This window comes from Pelobates fuscus, chromosome 5 (assembly GCF_036172605.1).
Source record: "Pelobates fuscus isolate aPelFus1 chromosome 5, aPelFus1.pri, whole genome shotgun sequence".
Classification (NCBI taxonomy): Eukaryota; Metazoa; Chordata; class Amphibia; order Anura; family Pelobatidae; genus Pelobates; species Pelobates fuscus.
In genome coordinates, this window is record NC_086321.1 from 359,536,698 (window position 1) to 359,555,807 (window position 19,110).

The window sequence follows — 19,110 nt, forward strand, 5'->3', positions numbered from 1 at the left end:
TTAAACTGTTTTAAAATGGTTTGCCACTTTGCTGGGTATGTCCAGGCCAGCCTCCTTTTATGTTAGCACCAATGGAGATGTTTCGTTCAAATATGGACGAAATTGTTATAGTTATTGCAGAAAGGTAACTCCTGCTTTAGATATAGCAGAACTGGAGACCAGGCAGGAGAGGCAGAAGGGACCATGTAAGTGTGTAACGGTTTAGAAAACAGTTTGACTATTTACTGTAGAGCAGCGTTTCCCAATTGGTGTTCCGCGGAATCCTAGGGTTCAGGACAACAAAATTGGGGTTCTGCCGTGAATCGCCACATCCAAGTTGGCTGCCGCTCCCTACTGTTCCCGGAAGGTATGGAAAAAGGAGAGATTGCGCAATCTAGATTAAGAGATTGCGAGATTGTGCAGTTATGTATGCCTGCCGTCTGCCTGGCCGTCATTAGCCCGCCCTCCGTCAGCCATCAGCCATTTTATATCCACTCGATGATAGAGAGTGGAAGCATTCAAGTCCTCAGATCACAATACTGGCAACAGGAGAAATTATTTATTTTACTGCCATTTAGAGATTACTGCCCTTTGTGGCATATGAGGATAGGTTTATTTTATTTTTATTGTTTTGTAGAGATTGTGTAAAAAGTCTGCAGCTGAAAACAAGTTACTTGGGTTGGACTTTTCATATTTTTTTGGTTAAACATATATATATATTGTGATAAGGTGAATGGGGTTGTTTGTGAGGGCGTTTATATATTTCCGCTAAATCGTCCAGAGGGGCATATGACGTTTAACCCCTGTGTTATATGCAACATAAATTAACATTCAGATATGGGCCCCTGGGCTAGAGCATTCGGAGAGTAGGGTGGACCGGTGCTCCACTCCTCCGTTTACAGGTAACTGGGAGAAAAAATGTCCAGGCCAGGAATTCAGACTGTCTCCAGCCCATTGCTCACCTGCAAGTAGCCTTTAGATCATAAGCTCATGGGCTGCCTAGCTAAGCACTTTGCATAAAAGAGCTTCAGTGGTTAGATATCAGCTTATGAGCAGGGCACTCTCTACCTTTTGTATTTGTCTGTGTATATTGTACGTTCTCCGCTAATTGTACAGCGCTGCAGAATATGTTGCCGCTTTATAAATACCAGTAATAAATAACAATATTTATAATATAACACTAATTAATTAGCTGCAGAAATTGAATAAATCCCTCCCTGCTAGGCTGGTGACTGAGCACTGGAGTGCAGAAAAGTGACAGTAAACAAGGTTGGTGAAAACTGTGTTTTGTTTAAGTTTAACTTCTGATAGATAAGGACCTGAATGTTAGTAAGAGCTCAGTAAGAGCTAGCTAGGGTTTTGTTTGTAGGGATTTCTATTATATTTCTTTGGTATTATTTCTGATGCTGCCTCCTGAGTGGATTTCAAAATAAAGTGCCTGAATTTATGTAAATCAGTGGTAGTCAACCTTTTTCTAACTACCGCCCACTAATGCATCTTTTTGGTTGAAAAAATTTCCTTACCGCCCACCAGTTTTCGCGCAAGTGCGGAATATTTTTTTCGAAAGGAGGGTGTTTTAAAAAAAATAAATGTACGTACATTTATCTTTTTATTTGCAATTAATGCATGTTTATAATGTTTTTAACTTTATAAAAAGTTTAATGAGAAAACAATAAAGTAAATTGAAATTACCTTTACTAGTGATTAATGAGATCCTTGAGGTTGTAAGGAACAAACGAAGGTCTCCTCTTTCGGTGATATTCAGACGACTTCTCTGTTTGCGCATAATATGATTTCTCATCTGTGCGTCAGCTCCCCTCTTCTCCCTCCTCAATTCCCCTCCCCACCTTTTTTCCCCCTTTTTTAACCTTCCTTATAGCAATGCCCAGTAGGAAGGCTGAGCTAGGTATCCCACTATAACAGACTGGCACACATACATACAGACATACAGACACACATACAGACATACAGACAGACAGGCACACACACACACACACAAAGACATACATACAAAGACACATACACATACAGATAGACACAAGAAACAGACACACATACATACACACACACGACACATACATACACACATATATACAGACAGACACACACACACGACACATACAAAGACATACATACAAAGACACACACACACACACACACAATACATACATACAAAGACACACACACACAAGACATACATACAAAGACACACACACAAGACATGCATACAAAGACACACACACACACACACACAAAACATACATACAAACACACACAAGACATGCATACAAAGACACACACACAACATACATACAAAGACAAGACACACATATATACAGACATACACACAGACACAAACAAGACATACATACAAAGACAAGACACATGTATACAGACATACACACACACAAGACACATACATAAGACACACACAGGACATACATACAAAGACAAGACACACATATATACAGACATACACACACACACAAGACACATACATAAGACACACATACAGACACACACACAAGACATACATACAAACACAAGACACATGTATACAGACATACACACAAGACACATACAAGACATACATACAAACACAAGACACATGTATACAGACATACACACAAGACACATACATAAGACACACACAAGACATACATACAAAGACAAGACACACACACATAAGACACACAACAAGACATACATACAAAGACAAGACACATGTATACAGACATACACACACAAGACACTTACATAAGACACACACAAGACATACATACAGACACACACAAGACATACATACAAAGACACATACACAAACAAACACACATTATATTTAAGTCACCCTCCTGTTTCCTACCTTTAAGGTGCAGGAGGGTGACTTTCCCTGGGGTCCAGTGGTGGCTCAGGTGCATGGGAGTCAGAGTTCCCACTCTGACTCCCTCCTCCTCCTTCCTCCTGCGCGGGCTCTCTGTATGCTGGGAGGAGTGACCGGGGAATCACTTCCTCCCAGCAGATTTGATGTCATCACAGGGGGCCCGGTCGCGCTGTTAAAGCGCCCAGCGCTGACCGGGCCCCCTCACAATCCACATCCATCGGGTGGCCCTGACAGCATGGGCCACCCGATGGACTCCTCCATATGCGGCCCCGGCGGTTTGCCGCCGGGGCCGCAAGTGGTGATGGCGGTACCCAGTCACAGTGGTACCGCCGGCTCGCGCGCGCCCGCCCGCCTGCCCAATTTATAAAAAAAAAAATTGAAAATCCCTACCGCCCACCTGGAATCCTGAAACGCCCACTAGTGGGCGGTAGGGACCAGGTTGACGACCCATGATGTAAATCCTACAATACTGCATATGTTTAAACTGTAGAGGACCGTGTTTTTTGCAATACAGGATCACAATACATATATTATTCTGCTTACTATCTGTAGACATCAGTGATATACCAGCATCCTTTGCAGTCTGGTAATGAGATCTGTTTAAAAGTGTTCTAATCTTTTTGCTGTGAGACAGACTCAAAATCCTGCTTCAATTAAGTTCTTTCTAAAACTTTTATTAAAAAACCAAGAAACAAACAAAAAAAAAAAAAACAGCATCCATTGTAGACAGGTGGTGAGATCTGCGTTTTTTTTTTTTTTTCCAACCAACAACAACGAATTTGGACATCTGGAAAAAATAAGGAACTATCAAGAGAAAAATTACTAGTTCTAACTGTTCGGCACTTAAAAAAACGAGAAAGACGATGCAACAAGAAATCAAGGAAACAGCAGGAAGTGATGTAAGACGATGAAGGGGCAGGGCGTCGGAGTATGAGCAGGAGAGACTTTAGCAAGTGCTCAAGACTCACTGAGGGAGAGAATGCTGGATGAGGACTGACTGAGAGCAGCCCGAAATCTGTGGAATTAGTGGAGACCAGGAGAGAACCTGCAATTTGTTATCAAAGGGATTGGATGGTGTCAGCATGTGCAGAGTTGAAGTGAGCAGAGACCTGCAGAAAGACGCTGTCACGGTTCTCGCCACAACATCCAGTCTGCCAGACAAGGTCACCCCAGGAGTGCCCAGCAGGGGATTTGAACCCTGGACTTTGGCTTCTTGAATCCTGCTCTTTTGCCACTGTGCTATCCAGCCATTTATAGTATTGCCTTAATAGGTGTCCTTGCCTTGTTTCCAGCACTGGGAGCTGAACTTACCCATGGCTGCTCTAGCACACTTGTATCCCATATTAATTGGCTGGATATAAAAGCCTGCCTCACCCTGGGAAGGGTGTCAGTTCATTGACTCTGGTTCCCTTGTTTGGTTCCTGTCTCTCCGTATCAGCATTCCAGTATTTCCTGACTGATTCTGGCTTCTGACCTTGGCTTTCCTCCTGGACTACTCTGATCTCTGGCTTCCCTGATTTTGGCTTTCCTTGACTACGCTTCTGCTAATCCCTGCTGTACTGCGACTTTGAGCACTTTTAATGGAAAGCCCCCGTGCACAGACTCACAGGTCAGGTGGCGTCTTACCTGGTCACCCTGGTCTGTGTCTACTTTGCAAGGGTGAGCGTATAACTCTGCGAGCTGGACTCCCCATCAGGTAAGACTCCTTACATAATGAACTGACCTCATATGGAGTCTGCAGATTTTTACAAAAAGTAGAAAAGAGAGGCGTTGCCATAATGATCTCAAACACAGTGAAATATGTATATAGAAAAATACAAAAGGGCAAGAAAGTGGACTCTCCATCTAAAAACTTAGCGAAGGCATTTCAAGAGACCCTTGCAACATTTAAACTATGGGATGTTTGGCATACCCTAAACTCACTGGACTCAGATTTTACATATTTTTTAGAAACAATGTCAATCTTTTTCAAGATTGGACATGTTTCTAACTACTGCTGACTCAATATGAAACTGCCAGAAAAGTATGATAAGATCTTTTGCATGGTCTGATCACGAACCCCTCCTTTTGCCTATTAAAACTTCATGTACAATGGAAAGGAATCAGTGGAGAATTAAAGATTTACTCCTACAAAATACCTGATAATCATAAAGAATTAAATGAAAAAAAAATCAAATTAGCAAAATTAAAGAGGCGATCAAAGAACAGATGCTATTGAGAGCAAATAGATCACTGGTAACATTTAAACAAAAATGCTGTTACCTGGGAATTAGAGCAGACAAAGTATTAACAAACCAACTAAGGAAGGAACAGGCTAGTGCTAGGATCATTAAAATTATCACAGAAAATGGAGCAGCTATAAGTCCAAAGGATATAGGTAAAGCTCTCTTGGGCTAATATTCCTCGCTTTATAATATTCCAGCGGGTGCGCAAAACAAGCTAAGCATTGAGAACTATTTAAAAGAGCTCAAATTACCAACTTTAAACTCAGAACAAAATACTAAATTAGAATCTCCACTTAATACTGGAGAGGTTGAAGAGGCAATAGCCAGTTTAAAAAAATAATAAATCTCCTGGTCCAGATGGCTTCTCAAATTCATTTTATAAAAAAATGTCACCTATCATATTGTCAGGATCGGGACAGGGATCCAACACGCAGGGTACAAAGAGTGGAAAGGTACGTATACCGGGCCTTAGAATGGCCGGACTAACGTACCGAGAGTAATAGAGAATAGTCAGAGACAAGCCGAGGTCGAGGGAACGAGAAGACAGATAAGCGAGAGACAAGCCGGGTCAAGGGATAACAGAGAAGCAGGGTAGTACAACAAGCCGAGTCAAAACCAAATAGAGCAAACTAGAATACCAGAGCACTGAGTGACTAGACAAGCTAGAACCACGACAGGGCAATGAGCTGAAGTGAGAAGTAAGCTTAAATACTCTGGCTCCGGATGAAGGACACGCCTCTGACAAGTACCGATTGGATATCGGACACTTGAGTGGCAGGTCGCTCGTGATAGCGCCATGACGTCACGTATTGAGCGTCCCGCTAGAAAAGGACGTGGATTCCTCGCGGTCGGTGTTTAAGTGACTGGATGAACCGCGAGGAACGAAGGAAACAGCTCGTTTGGACGGATAAATCACTAAGTCTCTACCTCTTTTAGAGGTAGAGGCCTCAGGTACCCTGACAGTACCCCCCCTCTCAGATACGCCCACCAGGCGGAAGGAACCGGGACGAGATGGGAAGCGGAGGTGAAATGCTCTGCGAAGGCGAGAAGCATGAACGTCCTCCTGAGGTACCCAACTCCTCTCCTCAGGACCATATCCCCTCCAGTTGACCAGATATTGCAATTTTCCCCTTGAAATTCTGGAATCAATGATGGAGCTGACCTCGTACTCTTCCCGACCCTCCACCTGAACAGGACGAGGTGAGGAAACCTTAGAGGAGAATTTGTTGCAAATAAGAGGTTTCAACAAGGAGACATGAAAAGAGTTAGGAATGCGTAAGGCAGGTGGCAGAGCAAGGCGATACGCAACCGGGTTGATACGAGTGAGGACCCTGTAAGGACCTATGTAGCGAGGAGCAAATTTCATAGATGGAACTTTTAGGCGAATATTCTTAGTACTCAACCACACCCTATCCCCAGGAACAAAGACAGGAGCCGCTCTTCTATGCTTGTCAGCGTGTTTCTTGAACAACGAGGAATTATGTAACAGAATTTGCCGAGTCTGATCCCACAATTTCTTCAGGTTGGCGACATGATCATCAACCGACGGTATCCCCTGAGAAGAGGAAACCGAAGGAAAAATCGAAGGATGAAAGCCATAGTTCATGAAGAAAGGGCTAGAGCGAGTTGAATCACAAACAAGGTTATTGTGTGCGAACTCCGCCCAAGGAATCAGACCGACCCAATCGTCCTGGTGTTCGGAAACAAAGCAACGTAGATACTGTTCGATCTTTTGATTGGTACGTTCAGCAGCTCCGTTAGACTGAGGGTGATAGGCAGAGGAGAAGTTCAATTTGATACCCATTTGAGAACAAAAGGATCTCCAGAAACGTGAGACAAATTGAGATCCTCTATCAGAAACAATCTCCGAAGGAATCCCATGTAGGCGAAAAACCTCTCTCGCAAAAATCTCCGCCAATTCAGGAGAAGTCGGAAGTTTAGGTAATGGCACGAAATGGGCCATCTTAGTAAATCTATCCACCACCGTGAGAATAACAGTCTGTCTCTTGGAAGCAGGCAAATCAACGATAAAGTCTATGGACAAACAGGACCAAGGTTTCTCAGGAATGTCCAAGGGGTGTAACAGACCACATGGAGATGCATGAGGTTGTTTAGTCTTGGCACAAGTCTCACAAGCTGCGACGAACTCCTCAATATCTTTTCGTAGTGAAGGCCACCAGAAATCCTTGGATATCAGAGAGTATGTCTTGCGAATACCAGGATGACCAGCTACTTTACTTTCGTGAAAACATTGTAAGAGCTCCAGTTGGAGTTCAGGAGGAACAAAGTTTCTTCCCTCAGGAGTGTTTCCAGGAGCTAGATGTTGTGACTTCAAGATCTGGTCAAGTAGCGGAGAATGAATTTTGAGACTGGTATTAGCAATAATATTGCATTTGGGTACAATGGAGGACAAAAGTGGTTCAACTGAAGCAGAAGGCTCATATTGGCGAGATAGAGCATCGGCTTTAGAATTCTTTGAGCCAGGTCTGTAAGTCAGAACGTAATTGAAATGGGTAAGAAACAACGACCAACGAGCCTGCCTGGAGGACAAACGCTTGGCCTCTCCGATATAAGACAAATTTTTGTGGTCTGTTAGAATGGTAACAGGATGTAATGTACCTTCCAATAAATGTCTCCACTCTTTCAAAGCCTTGATAACCGCTAGTAATTCTCTGTCACCAATGTCATATCTGCTCTCAGTACCGGACAATTTTTTAGAGAAAAATCCACATGGATGTAATGGTTTATCAACACCCAACCTTTGAGATAGGACAGCACCTAAACCAGTCTCTGATGCGTCTACCTCAAGTAGAAAAGGCAGGGAAGTGTCGGGGTGAACTAAAATTGGAGCGGAAGCGAAAAGCTCCTTGAGAGTTTTGAACGCAAGAAGAGCTTCAGTAGTCCAATTCTTAGTATCAGCCCCCTGTTTGGTCATATTAGTGATAGGAGCGATAATAGAAGAATAGCCCTTAATAAAGCGCCTATAATAATTAGAAAAACCAATAAATCTCTGTACGGCTTTAAGACCTTTGGGTAAAGGCCACTCTAGAATGGACTGGAGCTTATCCGGATCCATCTTAAATCCCTCCCCAGAGATCACATAGCCGAGAAAGGTTACCTGGGTTTGATCAAAGCTACATTTCTCCAACTTGCAGTATAAGCCATGCTGGAGAAGCTTGTGCAAAACCCTCCTGACTTGCTTGTGATGAGTCTCAATCTCACTAGAATGTATGAGTATATCATCTAGGTATACAATGACGCAATCTTGCTGAAATTCCCTAAGAACCTCATTTATCAGATCCTGGAATACAGCTGGTGCATTGCATAACCCAAAAGGCATAACAGTATATTCATAGTGACCATATCGAGTATTGAATGCCGTCATCCACTCATGTCCCTGCTGGATTCTCACCAAGTTATATGCCCCTCTGAGGTCTAACTTGGTGAAAATTGTAGAGCCCTTCAAACGATCGAAGAGTTCAGTGATCAAGGGAATCGGATAGGCATTTTTAATGGTTATCTTATTTAGGCCTCGATAATCAATACAAGGTCTCAAAGAACCATCCTTCTTTTCAACAAAAAAAAATCCAGCCCCGGCAGGGGAGGAGGACCTCCTAATGAATCCCTTGTCTAAATTTTCGTGAATATACTCCTCTAGAACTGAGTTCTCTTTCGTAGATAACGGGTATACATGACCTCTGGGGGGCATGGTACCAGGGAGTAGGTTAATTTTGCAATCAAAGGACCTGTGTGGGGGTAAGGTATCGGCTTTCTTTTTGTCAAATACTGCCTTTAAATCTAGATACTGAGGCGGAATTTGTGTCTCTGTAGGATTGTCAGAGTTAGCCGATGTGTTGGTTAATCCGAGAGGTGAGACCTTCCGCAAGCATTTCTCTTGACAATTCTGTCCCCACGAAACTATCTCCCCTGACTCCCAATTAATAATAGGGTTATGTCTCCTCAACCAGGAGTACCCCAGGACTATGGGAATAGACGGAGAAGAAATGAGCAGTAAGGATATGTCCTCTCTATGTAGGATGCCAACAGTTAAGTTAATCGGTATGGTCTCATGGAAAATAACAGGCTCAAGTAACGGTCTACCATCGATGGCCTCAACAGCCAGTGGTGTCTCTTTTAACTGGGATGGAATAGCATGCTTGGCAGCAAAACCCTGATCTATAAAGCTCTCAGCAGCTCCAGAATCGATTAGTGCCATAGTCTTAACTACTCCCTTTTCCCACTTTAAAGAAACGGGTAACAGAAGCCTGAGCTCTTTGTAGTTGTGAATAGAGGACAAAGTAGATACACCCAAGGCCTGTCCTCTAGAGAAACTTAGGTGCGAGCGTTTCCCGAACGATTAGGACAATTTAGGCGTAAATGACCTCTGACTCCACAATACATACATAAACCCTCCCTTCTCCTGTACTGTCTCTCCCTCTCTGTGAGATGAGTACTGCCTATCTGCATAGGTTCAGAAATACATAAGTCCTCGAACTCAGAATTTTGAAAGGTAGGCGCTAGTTTAAAGGAGGGTCTACGGGTCCTATCTCGAGTGTTCTGCCTCTCTCTTAGGCGTTCATCAATACGAGATATAAAAGAAATTAAATCCTCCAAATTTTCAGGGAGTTCTCTAGTAGCGACCTCGTCAAGAATTACATCTGATAACCCATTCAGAAACACATCTATATAAGCCTGTTCGTTCCACTTAACTTCTGCCGCCAAGGACCTGAACTCTAGTGCATAATCCACAAGTGTTCGATTGTCCTGTCTAAGGCGCAACAGTAATCTAGCTGCATTGACCTTTCTACCAGGAGGGTCAAAAGTTCTTCTAAACGCAGCTACAAAGGCATTATAATTATAGACTAGTGGATTATCATTCTCCCATAAAGGATTGGCCCATCTCAGAGCTTTCTCAATGAGTAAAGTAATAACAAATCCAACCTTCGCTCTATCTGTGGGATAAGAGCGGGGTTGTAATTCGAAATGGATGCTAATCTGGTTCAGAAAGCCACGACACTTCTCCGGTGACCCGCCATAACGTACTGGTGGGGTAATACGGGAAGAAGCACCTACAGTGGCTACCTCTAGACCTGAGACTGCAGGAGAAATAGAAGGAGTACGTGTCTCCTCAGGTGGATTACTAGCACGAGACAAAAGTGCCTGTAGTGCCAAAGCCATCTGATCCATCCTATGCTCCATGGCGTCAAACCTGGGATCCGAAGAACCAAGCTGACTGTTTGTACCTGCAGGATCCATTGGCCCTGTCATAATGTCAGGATCGGGACAGGGATCCAACACGCAGGGTACAAAGAGTGGAAAGGTACGTATACCGGGCCTTAGAATGGCCGGACTAACGTACCGAGAGTAATAGAGAATAGTCAGAGACAAGCCGAGGTCGAGGGAACGAGAAGACAGATAAGCGAGAGACAAGCCGGGTCAAGGGATAACAGAGAAGCAGGGTAGTACAACAAGCCGAGTCAAAACCAAATAGAGCAAACTAGAATACCAGAGCACTGAGTGACTAGACAAGCTAGAACCACGACAGGGCAATGAGCTGAAGTGAGAAGTAAGCTTAAATACCCTGGCTCCGGATGAAGGACACGCCTCTGACAAGTACCGATTGGATATCGGACACTTGAGTGGCAGGTCGCTCGTGATAGCGCCATGACGTCACGTATTGAGCGTCCCGCTAGAAAAGGACGTGGATTCCTCGCGGTCGGTGTTTAAGTGACTGGATGAACCGCGAGGAACGAAGGAAACAGCTCGTTTGGACGGATAAATCACTAAGTCTCTACCTCTTTTAGAGGTAGAGGCCTCAGGTACCCTGACACATATCCCCATATTTATCAGAAACATTTAATAAAATTAAAGCGAACAAACTTTTTCCAAGAGAATTGCTGCAAGCCAAAATAGTGCCCATTCCAAAAGAAGACAGAGATAGAACCAGAGTTACAAACTATAGGCCTATGTCACTAATTAATTGTGATACAAAAATATATTTGTCAATACTTGCTGAAAGATTGAAAGGAATAATGCCACTCCTAGTACATCAAGATCAAGTGGGATTTAATTAAAACAGATATGCACGTAATAACACCAGGAAAATAATAGATATATTGAGCTATACTGGATCTAAAGATATTCCCACACTGGCCCTGTCATTGGATGCTGAGAAAGTCTTTGACAGGGTCAGATGGAATTTTTTACAAGAAGTATTAAAAAGCTGTAATTTTGGAAATTTAATAAGGGTACGCAATAATGGCCATATATTCTTCACTAACTGCAATCATTTCTGGTCAAGTTTCTTAACATCTAGTTTCTATATAAATAACGGCACTCAGCAAGGCTGTCCTCTAGCGCCAATGTTATACATCTTGACCTTAGAGCCTTTACTTCAAAAATAAGGCAAGATGAAAACATAAAAGGAGTGAATATAAACAGTTTAGAATGTAAATGATCAGCATACGCAGATGATTTAATTTTAACAGTTACATCTCCTAAAATATCTGTGAAAGCTCTATTCGAAATTTTAAATATATATGGAAAAATGACCAATTATAAATGAAATATAGGGAAAACTGTAACATACAGTATGGAACCTGAACAAACTGCCTTATTAGAATAAACTTATCCTTTTCAATGGCCCCAGGAAGGGTTAAAATATTTAGGTATAACGATCCCTAAACAAATAGAAAATCTTGCAGAAGCCAACTTCTCGCCCCTAATTAAAGACGAAACTCAGAAATTAAAGACCTGAAAGGAGGCCTTTGTTTCTTGGATGGGCAGAGTCAATGTAATTAAATCATACATTTTGGAGGGGCGGAGCCAAGCGCTCAAACGAAATGGCCGCAACTACCTAGAGCTCCGACAACGGAGAACAAAAAACGGGGGAAAATTACCGCACCCGACACACCACGGAAAGTAGACACCCCCCACCTCGATACACCCGGTCGGGAGATACAATCCGATGCCTTTCCTGTTCCCGCAACCCAGCAGGAAGACACGCCGGAGGCCTGGGGCCTACTCCGGGCCTCGCAACGCTCGAGCCTCGTGGGAAATACCGGAGTGGCCGGAGACCTACTTATACTCCCCTCCACACCAGACCCAGCACGCCCCAAAGCCCACAAAGCAAAAAAAACCACAAAGCCCCCCTGACAACAACCAGAGACACTCAGGACATAGGCGTGATGTTACAGCGCCCAGCTACCGCGACGGCGGCTCAGGGGCAATCTGAGGGCCCGAAAGCACAAGAGGGACCTGCAGAAAGGCCCACTCACACCACACAGTCTGAACTGAACATAGTGGAGCAGACATTGGTACCCAACCAAACGCCGGCCACGAAACAGGATATAGCGGATTTACTACACGAAATGCGGCGGTTACATGCTGCTGACCTGGACTTACTCAAGAAGGAAATCACAGCGGTTGTAGTCCGTACTCAGGCCTCCGAGGATGGCATCCTGGAGCTCAGACAAGAGGTACAGGACATAAAAGAAACCCTGAATCAACTGCAAGCATCCCAAACCGCGCTCCTAACTAGAGCGGACCAAGCCGAGGACCGCCACAGGCGCCTTAATGTTAAAATAAGGGGCATCCCTGACTCTGTCAATCTAACGGAATTGCCCCACTACATCAGGAGGCTCACCACATCGATAATGCCACACATGCAGGCAAAGAAACTTACCTTTGAGAGCCTCTTCCGAATCCCGACACCACGGCAAGCACCAGCTGGAGCACCACAGGACGTGATAGTCCGATGCCACTCGACCACCGATAAAATCCAAATGATGACAGCAATTCGGGGCAAAACTCCGCTTAATTTTGAAAACGCGCAACTAACGTTCTACCAAGACATAACCCGCTCCACGATGCTATGGCGTAAATCGATGGGCCCAGCGACCAGCCAACTCCGCAACGCTGGCGTGGACTACCGGTGGGCCCTACCACGTACCCTCTTAGTCACCAAAGACGGGAACACGAAGAGACTGTCCAACCTACAAGAAGCAACCACGTACCTGCAAACTATGGGTCTCCCTGCACTAACTGAGGAAAGAGCAACTACCTCGGGCTCACACGACTGGGACCCGGAGAGATCGGTGCCCTTCACCCCGAGAGACAACGAACGCCCAGCAGCCCCAACCTGAAAGAACTGTGCTCACTAACAGGGAACAGTAGTACCCGGCAAAACTTGAACTCTGGCTAAAAACACTCCGCTCACAAGTTATCGGTTAACGTTCAGTTTATTTAACTTTGTTTGCCTCTACAAGGCCTCTCCTGTAAACTGATGTGGCGCAATGCACACCTACAAAGCTCACGGTGACATAGGTCACTCAATGCACACAGGTTAGACACATACCAACACACTCATGCACTTCACTACACGGGAGGTTGAAACAACTCCGAGATGGCCTCATACCCACCCTCACGGAACCCCGGCAAGAGACGGGATCACTATAGCGACACCCCCCACACACACACAAGTCTCTGCCAACAGGAGACACCCTCTACCGAACACCACAGACAAACGATTACTCTAGGAACAACAGGCGCCCACACTTTCTATAATGTTAAGGCGCAGAATACAGCAGACCGGGTAGAGTGTATGACACCGGGAAGGCACACTGATACCGCCTCACAATACCGCAGCACACGAACAGACACACGACAGACGTAAAAACATCCGAGAAACTTTACAAAATTACATTATATACATGCAAATATCAAACGACTTTAATGCTAACTTTGTATGTGAACGTTTTATCACTTGTCAAAAATGCACATGAGAAGAAACAAAAAACAAAAGCAGAACTTACAAAGAATGTAGCAGGTACCGGGGAATGTTAACTACATGACTAGCTCAGTTTACCCACTGACTTCTACCACTGAATAGCACTAGATAGCCCCAATACACATGAAAATGTACCCCCGGCTGCACTGAACATATTATTGACGAACGCAGTGCTAGCTTTACTGTACTGCCACGACTATATTGATCCATGTTACGACCCAACAGCATGGCGAAGGCAAACGAACCACGCTCCTTAATTTTACATACGTAGCCAGTTACTAAGACCGAATGACACTCTACACCACCTTTATGTAGGCATTTTTAACCTGACAACACAAAGTCGTTTATAATATAAAATGAAGCGGACACTCATGTAAGAATGTATCAGTGTTATTGACCACTGTCTATATGTGCATTTACCATGATATATTTTTCCTTATTCTTCTTTACTGTAACGTATCCATAAAGCTTCAATAAAATAAAGACATTTTGCCTATTTGGTCTTATAACTTTAGGATGATTCCTTTTAAAAGTACCATGCCAATATATAAAACTATTTCAAATACTGGTAGAAAAATTCTTATGGTTTAATAAAAGGCCGTGCACACTAAAAGATATGTCCTCTATATCAAAAGAAAACTCAGGGCGGTGTAAACTTCCCAGATATTTTAGAGATCAATTCGCAAGTAGCCTGACCCAAGTTCACCAAATATTAATGACACCTCAAAAAAAAACGTGATTGGTACAAAATAGAACAGCACTTAACAAAAGTTGATAACCTGGAAACATTATTGTGGTGTAAACAATCAGAATTAGAAAAAATCTTGTTGAAAGCTGATTGTATAGTCTTGACCAATATTCTCGATGACTGGTTTCAATTCAAGAAAAAAAAACTGAGCATTTTGCTATGACTACTCCATTAGAAACTTTGAAATATAATATTACGGATTTTAAACTCCCACTAAGTCTTCAAAAAAAATAAAAATAAAAAAAAATAAGAATTCAAGACCTTTATACTTTAAGAAAATTTAAAACTTTAAATCAGTTTCAACGAGAATATGAATGCACAGTGAAAGATCACTTCCCACTGATTAAAATAAAATATTACCTTAGCTCTGAACTAAGTGTAATTGAGGAAAAAAAAAACCATTAAAAGATCAACTCGATAGGTTACTAGGTAACAACTTGAACCAAACAATTGTGAGAGCATGGTATGACTTGTTGGAATTTACCTTACACACAGTAAATATTAAAGGATCACTATAGTGTCAGGAAAACAAAGCGGTTTTCCTGACACTATATAATCCTTGGGGGACCCTCACCCTCAGGGTCCTCCTCCCGTGGCGCTGAAGGGGTTAAAACCTCTTCAGCCACTTACCTTAATCCAGCGCCGGGCTCCCTCGGCGTTGGTGACCTCTCCTCCCCCGCTGACATCAGCTCCCGAGTGGAGCGTAGTGTGCATGCGCGGCAAGTGCTGCGCGCGCATTCAAACAGTCCATAGGAAAGCATTTCTCGATGCTTTCCTATGGACGCTCTGCGCGATGGATGCAAATTTGCATCCAGTGTTGCAGATGCGCCTCTAGCGGCTGTCAGGAAGACAGAAACTAGAGGTTGGATTAACCCCTAATGTAAACATAGCAGTTTCTCTGAAACTGCTATGTTTACATTTGAAGGGTTAAAACCTGAGGGACCTGGCACCCAGACCACGTCATGAGCTAAAGTGGTCTGGTTGATTATAGTGTCCCTTTAAAGCTTTAGAATCATGGAGTGAGGAAATACTAATCCAAATAGATAGGGAATTATGGTGGGAAAGTTGGACTCAAATAGGAAAAGTAACTCACTGTCTATCACTACAGGAACTCCGTTTTAAAGTTGTACACAGATGGCACTTATACCCAGAGAAATTATATAAATTTAAAGCTAAAGACAATCCATTATGTTGGAAGTGTAATAAAGAGACTGGGAATCTGATACACATGTGGTGGTCCTGGGAGAAAATTGAATCCATATGGCGGAAAATCATAGGCGTGCGCACGGGGTGTGCCGGGTGTGCCTGGGCACATCCTAATCCCCGCGGCACGCCTATGTATTGAGACCGGCAGGGGAGATCTCAGGATCCCCCCTGTTGGTCCATGCAGAGCTGGCGCTATCCGAGCGCCGGCTCTGCTCTCAGCCTCCCCTCACCGGCTCACAGGCAGTGAGGGAGGCAGGAGAGGACCCGGGGAGCTATTGCCAGCAGCTCCGCCGGGTTCCTCTCGCGAGATCTGAGCGTTGCCGCGGCAACGCTCAGATCTCGCGTGAGTGAACTCTAGCCCTGCGGGGCTAGAGTTCACTCTCCACTGGACCACCAGGGATGGATGGCGGCAGCAGCAGCAGCAGGATCCCCCCTCCCAGGCATACGGTAAGAAGGGAGGGGGGATAACTGATCTGCCCCCACCTCCACTGGACCACCAGGGAAAGCAGCAAGGAAAGATCCCCCCTCCCTACATAAAGTAAGAAGGGAGGGGGGATATTAAGTAATGTACCTCCACCCCCCACAATCACCCACACACATATACACAGCACCAACACACATACAGCACCCACACACAGCACCCACAGACATACACAGCACCCACAGACATACAGCACCCACAGACATACAGCACCCACAGACAGCACCCATAGGCATACACAGCACCCACAGACATACAGCACCCACAGACATACAGCACCCACACACAGCACCCACAGACATACACAGCACCCACAGACATACAGCACCCACAGACATACAGCACCCACACACAGCACCCATAGGCATACACAGCACCCACAGACATACAGCACCCACACACATACAGCACCCACACACATACAGCACCCACAGACATACACAGCACCCACAGACATACACAGCACCGACACACATACACAGCACCCACACACATACACAGCACCCACAGACATACACAGCACCCACAGACATACACAGCACCCACAGACATACACAGCACCCACATACAGCACCCACACACATACACAGCACCCACACACATACACAGCACCAACACACATACAGCACCCACACACACATACAGCACCCACACACACACACACAGCACTCACACACACAGCACCCTCACACAGCACCCTCACACACAGCACTCTCACACACATTACACAAACAGCACTCTCACACTCACACAGCACACTAACAGTACCCTCACAAACACAAACAGGACCCTAACAAACACACACAGCACACTACCAGTACCCTCACACACAAACATCACCCTCACACACAGTACATTTACAGCACCCTCACAAGTGCACACACACACACAAACACCCTCACCCACATAGTACACTACCAGCACCCTCACACACACATCACACTAACAGCACCCTCACACAGCACACACACAGCTTTGTGTCTGTGTGTGTATATATGTGTATATATACATATATACATACATACATATACATATATATATATATATATGTGTATATATATATATATATATATACACGCTGCGTGTGCTTGTGCTTTAGGGTGCACACCCTAATGCAATAGGCTGCGCACGCCTATGCGGAAAATATTCACTTTAATCTCAGAATTGGCGGGTATAACAATCCCAATGTCACCAGAAACTGCTATTTTCCACTTTGGATTAGACAACTTAACTTTTTCTAATAAAGCCTTGTTAATACAAATACTACTTGCCATGAAAATCATAATAGCAAGGCAGTGGAAAAGCCAAGGTGAACTAGAATGGTTAAGGAATGAAAAAAACAGATAGTTCATGAATGCTTAATGGAAAATGGGTATTATTTAGCAAGACAGAAATTGTTATTATACAAAAAAATATGGGAAAAATGGTTAGCTAAATAAAGCCAGATAGGCTAAAGAAACTAATATAAAGGCAAGCTCAATGAATAGCCTTTTCAAACACCTGTTACAACTACAACCCTTAAAGGGGTCTCCATGCCAAGATTTATTTTGTTTTGTTTTTTGTACTATGTTTAGTTTTATTCTTTTAAATGTTCACTTATTAGTCCCTGCTGAATTAATACACAAGATGAAAGACAAATGAGGACAAAAACATATTTTTCAGCGGACCCTAACGTGTTTTTTTGTCTGTTATTGTATTTTATGTATAATAGGTCAAACTTAATTTTTATGTGCATAATTTGACAAGTATCTATTCATGTTGACTTGTGAAAAAAGGCACATAATGTTTGTATTTTATAAAAGAAATAATAAAAAAAATTAAAAAAAAAGAAAACCGCTCAGAAATAGTTAAATCTACTGTTTCTCAAATATAGACAAGTGGCAAGTCAAAGAAAAGCACACACTGCTAGTCAATATTGACTCAAATAAAGAAAATTTAATGACTGCTACTTGTCATTTGGATTCACAAGTGCCAACAATAACAAACTTTCTGAAGCACAATGTGCACTTTGCAAGAACATATTACCAAACAGGTCGTTAGCACCTGCTAAATTTATGTCGTCATTTTGAGCAAAACCACGCAGAGTACAAAGACAGTTTATGAGCAACACATTTAAAAATGAGAATGAAAAAGCCACTCATTTAAAGGTTTGTGCTATGGCGCAAATCTTTCTGGGCAGTTTCCACGATGTTGGTATAAAGGTTCCATGGGAAAAATTAATTGGGAATCTCTGCTGTAGAGTAATGTCAGCAGACTTCTGGCATCATAACAACCAAAGCAGGCTGTAGTTGTTATGGTGCTTAGAATGCCCCTTTAACCCATTCACTTCCAGAATAGAGTCTTTTTTACTTTCATGTACTTTGCAAAACAAAATGTAGTCCATGAAGTCCTCACCTTCGTTTATCACCCAGGAATGATTACCAGCCTGTACAGGAACAAGATTATCTGCCAGAATCTACTACATATTTAATTCTTGCAAGTTTTCTGAAAGGGTCAACTCACCCCAGTATTCCAAAACAGTTAAGGAAGTTTCAATGGGTGATATCATTTCCACAATCATATAGGGGGAGTAATAAAGGAGCTCTTCTATTTCTCAACTCCCCCCCCCATCCTGACAAACAAGACTTTTTGTTCTGTTTATTGTGTTCCTTTGAAAACCAAGTTCCTGCACTGATTTTATTTGCCACTAGTGGCCTCCCTAACCACTAGCACATAGATTTCCATCTCATTCCCACCTGCCCGGACTAATTCAGATCCTATAAAACAGGGGTTTTCAACCCAGGCGTCAAGGACCACCAATTA

General features: G+C 43.5%; 1 protein-coding gene across 1 annotated transcript in view; it reads right to left on the reverse strand.

Annotated features, from left to right (window-relative positions):
* LOC134612288 (uncharacterized) overlaps positions 1-19,110 on the reverse strand; it is a 44,624-nt gene that overhangs the window by 18,145 nt on the left and 7,369 nt on the right. The window lies entirely within an intron of this gene.